The sequence below is a fragment of the Rattus norvegicus genome, chromosome 16 (genome assembly GCF_036323735.1).
Source record: "Rattus norvegicus strain BN/NHsdMcwi chromosome 16, GRCr8, whole genome shotgun sequence".
In the NCBI taxonomy this organism is placed as follows: Eukaryota; Metazoa; Chordata; class Mammalia; order Rodentia; family Muridae; genus Rattus; species Rattus norvegicus.
The window spans coordinates 68,689,455-68,705,827 of NC_086034.1; positions in this window are offsets into that span (position 1 = coordinate 68,689,455).

The window sequence follows — 16,373 nt, forward strand, 5'->3', positions numbered from 1 at the left end:
GCATTCCCAGAAGCTACTGACAGGGGAAAAGAAAACAGCGAGTGGCCAACTAATAAAAATCCTCCTCCAGATAATCAAGATGAAAAAGCTGACAACTCATCCTAAACTGATCCCACAATCCCCTGGGAAGGCAGTTTGGCCTGCAATTTCCTGATTCTTTCACTTTTGGGAAGAAGTTACAGCATCCATTTCATTTTCTGAATCACCGTTGTTCTGAGACTCCCCACACACAGAAATTTGGTATTGTTGTCCTTTTTCTTACATATATGAATGGGACGTGTGCGGAGATGAATGTGGTGCTATCTGGAGCTCAGATGTATACATTTATTTGTGTGAACATATAGATTCTTATTTATCAGTGCCACTGTCTACTGCATTAATCTTCCTTCTGCAGAGTGGATTATAGGAGCTTCTTCAAGCTGACTTCCATGTTTTCTGGTATGTTCACATAATTTAGAGAATATCCCCTAACTTTTGGTATCCAAAAATTCTTTCTAAATGCTTTTTCTTCCTCCTCTGGTTCCTTTTCTTGCAGAATGACATCTTCTATAAGATTCAGTTCCCTCTGAAGTCACATTTAAAAATCAAAGATTCACTCCTGAAACTATTCCTGATATATCAGATATACCTTTCAACTACTTGTCTACACTGACACTAAAGATTGAGTGGGTCCCCTTTACTACAGGCTGCAACTTGTGAACACTGCCTCAAATCTTTAATTTTGTCCAATATGACTTTCATCTCTAGTTCATTAGAAACGTCAGTACACTCAGAGATCATTCACATTTTTGATGAGTGATTCAAGAATTGAAATCCATACTGTATTAAGATCGGTAAATTATGCCAAGTCCTGATACACATGGACCATGCGGTAGCTCTCATTTTAGTTTTTTGGCAATTCTTAGCACTGACTCCCATAACAGCTCTACCAGCCGTGTTTTCACCAAAGACAACTGAGCACCATCTTATCAGTTCCCATCAACAGTGTTCCCTGTCAGTTTTCTGGAAATTAAGCCATTCAGGATGGCATAAGATCAAATATCAATTAATTTTTACTTGTATTTCTCTATTATGTATGTTGATAACTTTTTAAAGTTATTTTTTATATTTATTGTATTTACATGAGTACACTGTAATTTTCTTCAGACACACCAGAAGAGGGCATCGGATCGCATTACAGATGGTTGTGAGCCACCATGTGGTTGCTGGGATTTGAAATCAGGACCTCTGGAAAAGCAGTCAGTGCTCTTAACCACTAAGCCATCTCTCCAGCCCATGTTGATAACTTTTAAAGATACTTATTAGACATTTTATTTATCTGTTTAAGGACTGTTCAAGCCCATAGTTTATTGTTTAAATGGGTCATTTGTTTTAATTATTTCATTTTTGGGTTACATTTTATTTCAGACGTTAATCCTCTATCAGATGTGTAGTTAACAAGTAATCCCTCCCATTATTTGGTCTTCCTTTCATTAGATTATTTCTTTAGCTATACAGAAAATTTGTAGTTTTATGAATTTCTATTTGTCAGTTGTTGATCCTAATTCCTAGATAAAATGAGTCCTATTCTGAAAGCCCTTTCTGTTGCCTGTATCTTCAAGGGTACTTCATGTGTTTTTGTTTGTTTGTTTGTTTGTTTTGTTTTTTAATAGACATTTCAGCATTTAAGATTTCACATTGACGCCTTTGATTAATTTGGAGTTGATTTCTGAGCATGGTAGTACAAATGGGTTTAATTTCATATTTTGACATGTAGGCGATTCATTTTCTGATCCTCATTTATTGAAGATAATTTTTAAAATCTTTGTCAAGTGTCTGATATTGTGATTAGACTACCTCCTGTTTGTTTCTTCTGTTTCACTCCATTGTTCTAGGTGTCTGAGTTTGTATCAGAAATATCTTGTTCTTTATGTCTGTCTCTCTGTAACATAGCTTGAAATCTATCATCTATCAGTGATCCTACGTATTTCCATATGAATTTTAGATGTTTAAATGTATATTTCTGTGAAGAATATCGGGAGATATTGTGGGCATTGCATTGAATCTGTGAATTGTTTTGTTGGTATACTTATTTTTTACCATATTAAAAGATCGATAGTTTTCCTCGTAGATGTCTTTCACTTCCTTGATTATGTACAATCTCCCCTGCATATACTGACTCCACAATGGTTACTGTTACTGTACTCACAATAGTTAAGCAATGAAACAGCCTGTGATGTTCTTCATTGGACGAACAGATAATGAAACTGTTGTACCCATACACAGCAGAATTCTATTTATCTATAAGGAAAAAAGTGAATCATGATATTTTCTGGTAAATGGAGAGAACTAGAAAATATTATACTATATATACTGAATGCAGTAACCCAGCCCCAGACATAAATCTTTACTTGTAAGACATAACCCGGAGTCACCACAGACACTAGAAAAGTCAAAAGGAACCATGGGGTGTGGTCAAAGAAGGAGCTCTAAACAGGAAGAATGTAGGACACAGGTGCTAGGAGGCTAAGGTGAAAATTAGAGAGGCAGTGATTTAACTGGGAAGATAAGAAGGGCAAGGTAGAGAATGAGGGAGAAAAGTGGTAAAAAAAACAGTAAGGATGTTTTAAATAACTTATATCTATTTAAAGATACATTGAATGTGAACCTGGAGGTGGGGGTTAATGGTAATGAGAAAAAAAAATCATGAATTTGAGAGGGACCTGGAAAACAGGGAATGATTGGATGTCACATGATGGGACAAATGATTTAACTATAGCATTCCTGTATGAAAATACCAAAATGTAGAAAACTGGGTCAGATTAACATTTTTCTTCAGACTGGCTTCAAAGAACACAAATTTAATATCATTTTAAGCAGAAGTAAAGTATTATTAGACTGTCTTGAAGTTCAGCTCTTTAAATAACCATCTTACTTATAATCATATATATGTATATTTTTATGTGTATATATATATATATATATATATATATATATATATACAGTCTATTTTCTCTTTACTTCTCTCAAGAAGGCTGAGGACTTGTTCTCTGGACATCTCTGATCATCATCAGCTGATGAACAAGGTGTGAAAGTTGACCTTTCCAACTCCCAACTTCACCACTATGTTAAGTTCTCCCCTTGCAACAGTTTTCCTTGATTTCCACAGTCTTTTCTTGCACAGCTATAATTGATCCTGTACTCACAAAACTTAGCAGAGAAAGCCAGTGTCTGCCAAGTTGCTGTTGTGAGGATGTTCTCCTTGCCTCCTACTTTGCTTGTCTTCAGAATTTTCCTATGTGTTCCTTCAGAGACGTTACCTAGCCAGATTCAATATAAAATGTAGTTGGTGTTTATTGAAGCCCTGTGATTTTCACCAGGATCCACCAACCCTTATTTCCTACAATCTGAAACCTAAAATGATTCTTCCTTTTAGAGTACCCACATTTACACATTGTCCCCAATTTGAGAAGTAACTGGAAAAGCTAATGATCCCTTATTTCTTTGTTTTGAAATTGTAATAACTCTGTTTATGATTCCAAATTCACCCGATTCCCTGAATAAGTGATCTACTAAATTGAAGCAAAGCTTCATTAATCACTCACTAAGGTCCAAGGGTCCTTGGTGCTCCTGGTCTGTCCTCCATATCAACCATCATTAAATAATGTATGATATCATGTGAGACAAGCACATGCTCCATTCCTGAGTTGTGCACACTCCCTTGAGGTGATTTATATACTATATTCTCCTAATCATTTCCCTCATTTCTCAAGGGTTTCCAGTGAATCGCTGCCCATAAGTTTATACCTAAACTTGTCCATAAATCTCCTAATATCGTGAAGCTATTTTTCCTGCTTACCTGATTTACTATCTCTCCTCAGTACCTACTGTTTGCTATGTGAGTTATCAGTCTCTTGATTACTGTTTTGGTCTAGCATGCTATAACCAATCTCTTCAGCTGAAGGGTAGTCTCTTCAGGTATAAGCCAGCAACTTACTAATGATGAATTTACATAAAAATCTTCATTCATACATACACACACACATATTTAAAATCAACCTGTGATTACCTTTTTACCGTCTGAAAAAGAATTAAAGTATACAGAAATTTGAGGAGGCAGTTTCTTCAATAAAAGGGAATGTCTCCATTAGTAATCAAAGACACTCATAGGTTAATGGTCCTTAATGTTTAGATCAGGCTGGATAATAGAGATGATAGAGTAGAATATTAAAATCTGAGGGGATATCCTGTTGAATTTGAAAAGTTGATTTGACTTTCACCATTTGATTTACTTTGCCATTCTGGATAAAATTAAATGATATGTTGTAAGAATATTGATATCTACTTAATTCTGTTAAGATTGCTTGGTTTCTTGAACATTGCGTGATATTTTTAGCAGCCCTCTCAGGTTAAGGTGAGGTTTTTATTAAAAAATGTTGACTGTTACCATCTGTTATGCCTCCTTATTTTATGAAACTGAATTAGTATCATTTCTGTATACTTTGGTCATCTTGTTATTTTTCCAGAATTCTCCTTCAGATGCTAAAATAAAGCCAAAGAGAAACTGAAACTAGATTAAAGCAAACTAAAGATACTGTGATGGAAAAGGAGAAAGAGGTTAGTATGCAATAAGGACCATTTCAATGCAGCTCTGAAGTACATATAAAAGCAATTCTCATCAGTGTCTATGGCACATAGACAGCCTTTCCCATGACCAGGCAGCCTGTGTCCCAATGATCTCCAAAGGATATCCTTAGAGAGAGGTTTCAACGAGGAATCCAAGATTCGCAAATACAAGGCAGCTCTACACCATAGTCAGAGTCTCACAGTTTTCATCAGGAAGAAGCAGGAAATATTGAGAACTACAGCCATCATAGAAGTTATCACCTGGGAACTCAAGACTTTCCCACACTCTTCAGCAAACATATCTTTGGGCCAAGTCCAAGGAAGCAGCTGTGCTGTTGAAACAGTAAGTGCAGATTGCTGTATGGCCCTTAATTGATGATGCTACAGCATTAATGCAGATGAGGGTCCTACCATCATTAGAATACATACTATTTAATGGCCAATGGACATGACCTTGAATGAGAAAAGGGAATTCAGCTACTTGGCATTTCACTCACTATAGATCATAATGGATTAATTAAAATTGTGTAAGGATAATAAAATGCCCAAGGTAAACGTAAAACAACACAGAATTGCACAGAACAGCATTAAAATCACCATGGCTGAAAGCTCGCTACCCATTAAACTGATAGGACTGGAGAGCAGCCATCAGGAGCAATCCCAGCTCTGCTCGGTCCTCTCCTATAGAGGAGTGCAACTTCCCAATCCGATCATTTTGAAGTACACGAAGAGGCTTCAGAATTAATTTTTCCTCTGCCAAGTTTGCTCACAAAAACAAGTCACCAAGGACTTCGATATTCAGTAGGAAGAGCCCTTTACAGCTTCTATTAAGTTAGGGAAGAACCCAGTAAGTTTAAGAATCATGTCATATGCTCAAAGTCTCCTTCATTGGTAGATTCGTTTATTATATTATTGTTGCTAGTTTTATTAATTTATATAAAATGGGAAGTGTTACGTCCATGGAGAAATAAGATGAATGTGGATATTCAAAACTTGCAAGAGAGTTGTACTTTGTGGGTGTTCTATATTGGTAACTGTGATTTAGCTCAAGAAAGCTGTAGTTAAATTCAGATATAATAATTGGTAAAGAGTGAAATTAATACCTAGATGTACATTTTAATATAGGCTTTATGAGATAACAAGATTGCAATGTGATTTAATCCACTTAGAGTAAGCTAGAAATTAAGTTCAAATGTGCAGCAATTTAAGTCAATTTCCTTGGAGAGAGTAAAAGTATAATATAATGACTAACAGCATTTCTTCAGGGAATTTAGTTTTGGTTGGCTTACTGTTACACAAGGTGTGTAATATAGTACTTGTGTACTGATTTGTTTCTTATATATTCCTGAACAGATGGGCAAACTAGCTAATATGGAGGATAGGATGGACTTTTCTTTCTTTCTTTCTCTCTTTCTTCCTTTCTTTCTTTCTTCCTTTCTTTTTTCTTTCTTTTTCCTTCCCTCCTTCCTTCCTTCCTTTCTTCTTTTCTTTCTTTCTGCCTGCCTTTTCTAAAAAAATCTATTCTTATTTAAGCAGATGCTTAAAAGATTTACCTTTCCCAGATCAATATATAAGGTATCAGTGGAAACTCACACACTTTAATAAAGCATTAGAAAACAATTTATATATTTATGGGTGTAGGCTTTTGAGGCATGAATTCATGTAGCCCAGTCTGTCCTCAGACCCAGCATGTAACAAAGGATGATGTTGGATCTAAGCTCTACCTGGATCCACTGCCAGACTACAAGGATTGCAGGCATGTTTTCTAGGCGCTGGACATTAAACTAAGGGATTTAAGTATACTTAATCAAATAAGCTGTATTCCTGGTCTCTTTCTTGTAATTTTTGCATTATATCTGCTTCAGTGATAAACTTGGAGATAAAATTAAATCTTTTGAATTTTGTATGTGATAATTAAAAGTTTTTAAACCAGTAGGTACTATGTCACAGGCATAAACTATGTATTTCAGCTAAACATACTTAGGAATAAGGACGTTCTAGGAGTTTTTACTCCCTATTCCCCTAAGGTGGATAATTTTACCAAACCATAAAAACCAGTCATGAGAGTGTTCTAGAATATTTTTGAAGTGAGTCTCTTGTGTAACTCTTATTCTCAGCTTTTCATTCACAGTTTTCGAACGCATACCAAGCCTTAAAAATGTGAAGAGAGCCCATGGTTCTCTGGGAAGCTACTGATCATACGATGTTCAAGTGGAAAGAGCAGTTAAATAAAGCATATGCACTTCAGACTATCTTCTCCTGCCCCAACTCCAGTGTACTTTATTGACTATTTCCATAGAAGGTGTGTAAGATATCTTAGCATTTTCATCTATAAAACAGCCAGGAATTAGTTTGACAGTTAAGGAATAGCCAAGTAAAACCACAGGAATGGATTTAATTGCAATGGAGGAAAGTAGAGAATGAGATGAAGTCAAGATTTAAATACTAGTGAAGATAAGTGGGGATGGATGCTTAGAAAGGTGTGATAGATAAATATGGTGTTAAGGAGATAGTACTATGATCGTGTGATGCGGTCCTATAAATACTTGATACATATGGTCCCCAACTAGCTGTGCACTTTCCTTCATTAAAGAATCCTATATAAGATTCTGCATGGTGTTTTTATATTTCAGAAAAACAGATTTTGTGAGGAAGAATTTCTTTAAAAATGGACATGAATGCAGAGGAGATCAAAATCTCCATAGTTGCGATTCTTATGTTCAGTATAATCCCCGGAATTATTAATCTGCTTTATGGTATTTAATAAATACCACCTTCTTTAAGCATTCATTCCTCAGACATGTTTGCCAGCTATTCCTATGTGTATAGGATATGATTCTTTCTCTTGTGGAAGCCATTGACTGTTTAGGTAGTAAATTGTGTATGAAGAAAACGGATAAGATGGGAGTTGCTTCCAAGAAAGCAAAGGACCATAGATGGACAGAAGAAATACGTTCTTCAGTACTTTGCGAAAATATGGAAAATTGCCGTCCTACTCCATGCATTCTTCTGTTGGACACATGGATTTGGATCTTTTCCCATCACTTTACACAGCTGGGAGCTTGATCAAGGTACTTACACCACCCGTGCTTTCCATTGCTGATCTGAGAAACAGAAAAGCCCTAATGCCCGTCTTTAAAATGACGACGTCATGAGCCTTAAAGGAAAGAAATAGATATGTATGCGGCACCTCTGCTGGTATATCTGAATTCCAGCGAGAATGTGAATTAGAGCAACGAGTGACAGACATGCTGACAACCATTTCTCTCCCCTCTTTGAGCACAGCCTCAGATTGTTTATCCGGTGGGCATGGAGTTCCAGGAGGATCCGCTAAAGATAGAAGTTAAGTTACTTTAAAAATACTATTTTCAAAAGGCCCAGAACTATTCTATTTAAATTGTTTGTTTCATCAATGAGGGTCCTTAGATCGATGTCCTAAGACAGTTGTGTGGGTGAGCACTATCTTGCATGCAATACTTCAACACTACATTAAGACACATGGGGATACAAAGCGTCTTGACACTCAGGAACAACGCCATCACATCGTCAAGGATGTATGGTCTGTAAGAGTTGACAGAAACATCCCAGTTTATGGGGGAGTAGGGGGAGACAAAGACAGAAAGGGAAGGGGAGAAAGCTGTTAAATACAGCAAGCAGCAGGAAGACCTTGGGGAGAGCGCACAAGGAATTAACACGGAGTCGAATCTCTATGTACAGCTACAGCTTTGGAAAGAGACCGCAATTAAGTGCTTTTAACAAGGCTCCAGTAGTCTGGTACTAAATGTGGAAATTCTAGCTTAATGAAATGTCATGGGGCCCCCGCTTCTAACAATCTATGCCCTGGATGCCAAATGGAGCTTCACCTGCTGGAGAAACTGTTACGGAGGAAAAGAACAAAAAAGCCTGCCAGCTGTTAGGAAATAGAACAGAATGAAGCCCCGGACCCTCGGGGAGGTGGAAAATTAACACAGCCTCTGTGTCTTGTTATGTTTTCCTTACCACTGTGATTTTTCTCTTCTGAATTTAAAATTGTACATTTCCCACTGCGTAAGAGTCTCTTAGAAAAATAGTGCTAGCCCCGGAGTCCGGACGCTGCAGCCTCGAAGGTCAGCTTGGGAATTAGATTGTATCGGGCTAGGAATGAGGTGCGGCTCGCAAGGAATTCTAATAACTGCTTTTATTATCTGCTTTGCTATTTTTCTTAAATTCACAATTTATATTCCCGGGTGGTCCATTAACCTAGCTATTCATTCAAGGCTCTCCTCAAAGGAAACAGCTTTCTGTGTATCTTATCTATAGTCATCCTTACAATGTCCTGCAGAGACTCCGGACTCCAGCATCCTGTTTCATTTTCTCCACGGCATTTCTTAGCTCACGAAACATTATTTATCTATTAATTATTTACTGATAACTTGGTCCTGCACACTCTTAATAGAAGCTCCACGTGACCAAGAGTCATGTCTTTCTATTTTTGACGCGGTTCTATCCGACCCTGGGTGCAGCCTTGTAGATGAACTCCATGCTCCAGAAAGGTGCTAGAAGTCAAATTTTCATTGTAGATAAGCAAATGACTTCTGAACTCTTCCTAAATGTTCCAGTTTTCTTCTCTGCTAACTTTATTACTCGTAGTTCAGATTATACTATGTCTATATTATGTTAATTGGTAGATAACAGAAGATTACAACAGGACAAATGCGGATACTCTAAGATATGAAATCCATGTCTTTTCTTATTTAGGTCTAGTTTTCTTTTTAAATGCAAAGGTGTGATTATGTGCATTTCCTTTCTTTTCCTTTCTTCTCTCTAATCCCCATTTCCCTTACTATGTTTTGAATTTAATTCCATTTATCAATTGCCATTGTTTTACACACAAATACACACACATACACACGCATGCACACACACATGCAAGCACTCACACACGCATGTGCATGTGCATGTGCACGCGCACTTACACTTGCACTCACGTGCACAAAGTCTATCCTTGCATGCATGCATGTGGTCTCAGGGTTGACCAATGAACACTGAACAATTGCTGAAGGAGCTCATCTCAGGAAGACAAATTCTCCTGCTTTGAGTATTCCTCAGTTACCTGTAGTTATCTAAGCTGAAGACCCAAAAGATTTCCCCCTTTTCATATAAATAGTCCTTTTAGTGTTGTCTGGTTTGGGCCGCCGTATCGTTGCTGTTTGATTGTTGAAGTTTTTCTCTACTATTCAGGAGACACAACATCACAGGAGATTTTCTGATCCTCTGGCTCCTTTAACTTCCCTCCCACTTCCACAATGTAAATACAGGAATTTTGTATTTACATATTTCCATTATGTAAATGTCTTATGATTGATGATTGTCTGCATTTTCACCAGTTCTGGTTTTCTAGAATGACCATCATGTGTGGCAAGGAGAGACGTTTTGATGAGGGACAGGCTTAATTCTAATACAGTCCTTCGGTGTCTTTAGTGACATTTTATACTTCTAAGGGTTAGATCTATTTTAAGTTAAGTTTAGCTATTTCAGGTTTTGCTACTAGTACAGATCGCTCTCGTTTTCTTCATTTCAATGGTTAGTTGCTAACACTAGCTAGGCGTGTACCACCGGCTCATCTCATAGCCTTCAAATATGCTAAACGAAACTGCTAGGCTTAATATCTCATTATTTTTTTAGTGTCTGTAGCATTTACATGGACACACAACCATTTCAAATAGATATCTGCTTCTTCTCTTGTGCGTTTCTTACTTTTTATTCTTGCCACTGTGCCAAGCAGGACTTCCAGTAAAAAGCTCATGGCAAGTGGAAGCGCCCTGTGCTGTTAGAGAACTTGCAGGGAAGCGTTCACCAGGAAAACTGATATTACTTCTGTTTTTTACACTAAAAAAAAATGTTTCCTCCTTTTCCGTTTCCTAAAGCAATTCCTTAGAGCACTTACTACCCATGGCTTCACGGTTAGGTAGAATTTAATTGAGTAATGTCATCTGAGTCCTGCGTGGGAAGCTAACTGTAAATCTATTTACTAGAAATGCTACGGCAGGCAAGAGTCACTTGCCTTTTTTTATTCATTTGCTTATTTTGTTGTGCCTAGTTGAAACCCCTGTCCTATTTATTTATATTTTTGTAAATATTCAGTTTTCCTATTCCTTGAACAGATTTTATTCTCCTTATTTTTTTCTTAAATTCTGGTAGATTAATCAGTCACGTATTCATGGTTTCAGCTCTGTGTTACCTGAATCCGCGGTCTTTATCTATTGCAATGCAATACCATATTGCTTTAAAGGTAATAGATTCTGAATGTTTTGGAGTCAAAATCATCATCTGTTCCTTTTGAAGATTTTGCTGCCTTTTTATTTTGATTCTCTACATGATTTAGCATCTCATTTGATTTTCAGTTAGAAATTCCTTTATGATTGATAACAAATGCTTTAATTACATAGGGGTAATTGTTGACAGTTTATATTTTTTTGTGCTTTTAAAAACATAGTCACATTTCCTGGTGTGTATGTGTTGTCTTTTACTGATGAATAACAGCATTTATCAACCTCGTTAGCAATATGGAGGATTCCAGAAAACATTTACATAGCTCAGATTTCACTCGGTTCATGCTAGCTTCTTATCCAGACACACACCCCTGGTGTCTGGTTTACTGTAAGTTCTGCCCCTGCCTCTGACTACTAGTGTTTGCCTATTCTTGGTTCTTTTTTTTTTTTTTTTTTCGGAGCTGGGGACCGAACCCAGGGCCTTGAGCTTCCTAGGTAAGCGCTCTACCACTGAGCTAAATCCCCAGCCCCGTGTTTGCCTATTCTTGATGGTTCTATGGCATTTAGAATATATTGGGAACCCCATGATTTCTGAGATAAAATTAGTCTCACAAATCTATGAAAAGCTGAAGGCCAAACCAATTCTCGCTATCATCGAGAACTAAGAGGGATGTTTTTCCATCTGCTTCATCATCTACTAAGGACAGAGGTGACAGTGATTCATCGTATGGCAGTGCAAACAAATGTGTGTTTTCAGTGACCTCTAGTTTTGCGTCCTCTCTATCAATGTTGACCCAGTCAGGACAGAAACACGTTTCTTGTGTGATTCTCAAAAAGACTCTCATTAGACATGTATTTCAGTCTTCTTCTCAAGGTGAACCCTGACGGTTTCCTAGTCTATCATGTTTACTGTGAGATTATTAAGAAATAATTTTCACTATGAAGGCTTCTAGTTTGATAAGTTGATCAATGTCTCAGAGATAGTTCTGGGTGCCCAGGAGAATAACAGATATTCTGTTTTAGAGCACCATAATTGTAAATTGGCTTTGGATATGGTTAATAAATGGTATTTCTAACTTCACTGTATCTTTATTGACTTGTGACTGTTTGCTACATTACTTGTTGCATGTTGTTGGAGTAGCCAGACCACACTACAGATACTTAATATTTTGCCTTCAGTTTTATATTTTTAAAGACTTTAAAAACTGTTGTTTGACTATTTCATGCCTTTATGGCTGTGACCCTTCCTCAAAAGTACCATTCCATATTTCTCTCTTTTTATTTGGTTGTGTGGCCCATTGAGTTTAATTAAATTTTCTTTACCAAGCACATGTACTAGATCAAGGATAACTGAGAGATGGCTAAACCAGGAAATGAAGAAAATGAAGTCCTCTCTACTCTCCTAAAGGGGTCAGCTTTAGCACCATATCCAGCACTCAGGAAGCATCAAAGATGATAGGAGAAGGTACTAGAAAAAGGTGTCTGTTGTTCCGGACATAGAGACTGAACTCATGAGCTCAGTGTACTTGTGGTTAGCTGCCCAAGATATTCTATCACAGTTGAGGATGATGATGTTTTATGCATTTTGGAATTTTATGATCATGCCCATTTATATTTTGTATCATTTTGTCATTCAAACGAAGCAGCCATTTGACATTTAAATCGTCTTTTTAAGTAAACAAAGATGGTGAACCCATATTTGCCTACTAGTAGTATTGTTAAAGCATTCTATAAAGGACATTGATTTGGCTAAAGTCATCACAGTGAAAACGCTCCAAGTGATGTCTATCATTTTATATTTGGGCACTTCGAAGCAATCGATTCCTGTTGGACAGACAACAAGTGTTATACCCAAATGCTAATGCATAAAAAGCAGCATGCATCTAATAAAGCAGAAATAGCTGGTTAACGTTAGGCCTTGCAAACAGTTCTAGGTGATTATAATTTCTTCCCATGTTCACATCCAGAGCTCTCATCCACTATTTTGCCTCCTAACCAAAACTACTATACAACACAAGAAACAATCAGTAACAGGCAAAAAAGCAAAGCGTATATAATTGGCATACAAATACATGTATACAAGAGCAAGCAGGGACTGCAATTCGTCAATGCAGATTCTGGGCTTACAAGGTAGCTCAGTGGATGAAGATGTACAGTCAAGCCTGAGAGCCTGAATTCCAAACTTTCTAGATCTGTGTGTTGGAAGGAGAGAACGGACTTATTCAAGTTGTCTTCTAACTGCTACACACCAAAGTAAACAAATTGAAAGCTTACTATATTCTTATAGGGGATGGAGAGGGTGTGTAAAACTAAATATTATTTTGGTTTAAAAGATTATGAGTTCTTTGTTAGTTTCATTCACTGTGTTTGGATGATATTCACGTACCCCAAGTCTTCTCTGATCTACCACTCCTTTCCTACCCAGCTCATTTTGTGTCTTCAAAAAAATATATCAAGGCCAACCAATTTGTGATGGCCAAATGACCATCAAATACTCTTGAGTGTGTTGTCTTCAAGTAGAACCTGATCCTGTTACCACTGCTTACAATCAGAGAAAAGTTAGCTTGCCATCTTCTAGCAGCTAACACTTGTCATTAGCTACTCAGCTATGGGTAGGTCCTCATGGACAACTTCCATTCCCACTGTTTACTTCTGATTCTTATGCTTTTACTGACCCCTGTGTGCACAAGGGTCCTTAAGGCTGGACCTGCATTATGTATGTTACATTTAGGGCTGGGTGTTTATTCTTCAGGTTGCCATTCTATGAACCTTAGACAGTTTCTGTGTCAATCGCTACCTACTGCAAATAGAAACTTATATGAGCATTGAAGGATGCATTAATTTATGGGTATAGCAATAACCAATGAAGAATCAATTTAACATATCCATATCCATTTATCAGAATAATAATAGTAAGTTCTCTGTTCGAGCCTATGGCATGCCTAGACACATTTTCTAGTATTAACAATTGTGTTATGTATGAGTTTTCCCTTATGGAAGAGGGATTAAGTTCAATCAGACAAACAGTTGGTTATTCCAAAGATGTTTATGCCACTATTGTCCCACTATTAGTATGTCTTGCCTGGCCAGTCATTATTGTGGACCATAGGATTCAGAGATGGGTAAGATCCATGGTTACTTTTCTCCTTCAGTAATGTGCATAGCATCTTTCAACTAACACTTAAAGTTAGTTAGCCAGTAGGGAAAGTTTTTTCATAATGAGTACCAGCTAGATTTCTCTATCCTCTACAGATCAAATATGTACTATCTCCAGCAACATAATCTTATCATCGAGCTCTGGAAGGTAACTAGTACTAATAACATTGCAAATATTCTGCAATGTTCAGAGATCTATGGGACCTCAGTTGCCCATGACTCTGGACTGTCCCTTGTATTGCTGTGGTGTCTAAGAGGGGCATTGTTACCCTATTATAGGGCAATACAAATATGGGTGTGTGTATTTTAGAAAGCTTTTAAACTAGTTGGTTTTTATTACCCTTTCCAAATTCATTTGGTGTTATTCACCACTCTCTGGATCCCCTGCCCTCTTATCCTGCTATCCTTTCTTCCTACCAATTTAACATTCCCTGTTCTGTTATTCCCTTCTAATCTTTTCTAACAGTACATCATCTCTTCCTTAAAAGACATTCCTCGAATTTCCATGGTAAGTATCTGACTTACCATGGTTACCCAATCCCCCAACTCCCCACCCCCCCAAAAAACCCAAACAAATGAAAAGCCAAAACAAATCCAAATCCCTACACATATCTGCAGATTCAAAGCTAATGTCCACAAATGAGACAAAATAAGACTTTGGTTTCTAGGACCAAGGTTGGTGGCTCACAGCTGCCTATATTTCTAGATCTAGGAGATCCAATAGTTTCTAGATTCTTCGGACATCTTCACTCGCACGGACATACCCTGCCTGACACAGACACATGTAAAATAGAATACCCACCCTCAAACGAATTTTATTAGCTATGTAAACGCTTCTACTTGCTATCTGAAAGTGATTAACAAGGAAACACTGAGGTAGTAGTTTTTCTCTCTCAAGAGAGGTATTCTGAAGGGCCTTACTAGAGGAAAATCCATTTAGAATACCTGTTGGTGTAACTAAGCTGGAGTGCTAACACTGATCTGGGAGCTGTTCAGATATGGCTTGTTTATGATGTATTTACAATCATGGAGTGGCCTATACAATACTACTTTCAAATTTTTCCTAGGTCCTAGAATTTTTCTGTTAATTTGTTGCTCTGGTTCATAAAGGTTCTGATTATTATTTATTTACTATTCTTTTTCAGAAGAGCTTACAAATACACAATTTTGTCTAGCTAGATTTTGATCTTTTCCCTTCCTGAACCTGAACCACTGGATCATAACCAGTCTAATGAACTTGAAAGCTCTTCTCAGAACCTGTGAATCATCAAAGAAATGTCATCCTGCCCAAGGGAAACCTAGTGCAAATCTTTGTCCCCATTTCAAGCATGAATTCCTTGGCACAGGAAGTTGCTCTTTCTGTTAGTCATTTCACTGCTCCTGTGATGAGGCACCATGACCAAAGTAACTTAGAGAGCGAAGGGTTCATTCCAGTTCACAGTTCTAGATGGATAAGAATCCTTCGTGGCTAGGAAGTTGGGCAGGTAGTACGTGGCTGTAAGTTGCATAGAGGCCAGAATCCAAGCTGAGAGAGAATATCTTGAACCTCAACCATGAAGCAGAGAGATGAAACTGGAGAAGGCAGAAGAGGTTGAAACTCTCAAAACCTTCCTTCAGTCATGTACTTCCTCCCACAATGCTACACTTCTCAAACCTTACAAAGAGTACCAAAAACTGAGTATCAAGTGTTCAATGACAAGAACCTGTGGAGAATGTGCTCATTCAAACCATCCCACTCCTGCTGTATACAAGATTTCAAGCACATATTGCTTTTCTTTGTTTCAGCAAATCTCTGTAAGAATCTTTAATAAGAACCCATCTTTCACAACATTTATAACAAAATGCTGTGCCATAGCAGACTTTCCAGTACTTGCCAGGAGTCAGTCAAAGACAACTGGCTTATATCCACATGGGATACACATTTGTTGAAAATCTTGTCTTTCTCACCCTGATACTGCAGGCTGTCCTACCCGTTCTCGTACTGTAGCCAGTTTGTCTAGGTCCCAGCTTTTTGCCCACAGTTACTTAAAGTCATCCTAAAGCTATAAGACCATCCCTTACACCCAACAATGCTTTCTGAGGTTGTAATATTGAACATCAGTGTCTCACTTAATGCTGGAATATCTTTTTTCATCCTTTCTTCTTAATCTGTCTTCTTTTGTATGTAAAGTAGATTTCCTCACGATTCTACTACAGTTGGATCTTTATTTTTATTCGAGTTGACACTATATTTTGAATGTGTTTCATCATTCCACTTGATGTCATTATTGAAGACTTGATTTTTATTGAGTTGTTATGAATTTATTGCTCCATCACTGTCAACTTTATATCCTTTTTGTTTAAATATTTGGACCACCATAA